This window comes from Mauremys mutica, unplaced genomic scaffold, assembly GCF_020497125.1.
Source record: "Mauremys mutica isolate MM-2020 ecotype Southern unplaced genomic scaffold, ASM2049712v1 Super-Scaffold_100270, whole genome shotgun sequence".
NCBI lineage: Eukaryota > Metazoa > Chordata > Testudines > Geoemydidae > Mauremys > Mauremys mutica.
In genome coordinates, this window is record NW_025423299.1 from 286,097 (window position 1) to 286,481 (window position 385).

General features: G+C 43.1%; 1 non-coding gene across 1 annotated transcript; it reads left to right on the forward strand.

The window, feature by feature from the left end:
• Positions 1 to 313: 313 nt before the first annotated feature.
• On the forward strand, positions 314 to 385 carry TRNAG-UCC. The gene has a single exon. It is a non-coding gene; the product is annotated as a tRNA-Gly (tRNA).

The window sequence follows — 385 nt, forward strand, 5'->3', positions numbered from 1 at the left end:
TCTGGAAATCAAAACTAGCCTCAGTACATGGACGCACACCACCGAATTAATGTGCTTAGTGGGGCCGCGTGCACTCGACTTTATACAATGTTTCCAAAAACCGGTTTCTGTAAAATCGGAATAATCCCATAGTGTAGACATACCCTGTGGTTAACAACTTTGGTGGCTAATTGAAAGGCTGATTGTTCAAACCCAAGTGAAGATGGAGGTGTTTTTTTTAGTGATGAGAATCCAGTACATTTTAACAGGCAGAAAATCTCCTCAATGCTACTCTAGCCTCATTGGACAAGCATAAGTAGCATTTTTGTCAGAGGCATTGGTGGTATAGTGGTGAGCGTAGCTGCCTTCCATGCAGTTGACCTGGGTTTAATTCCCAGCCAATGCA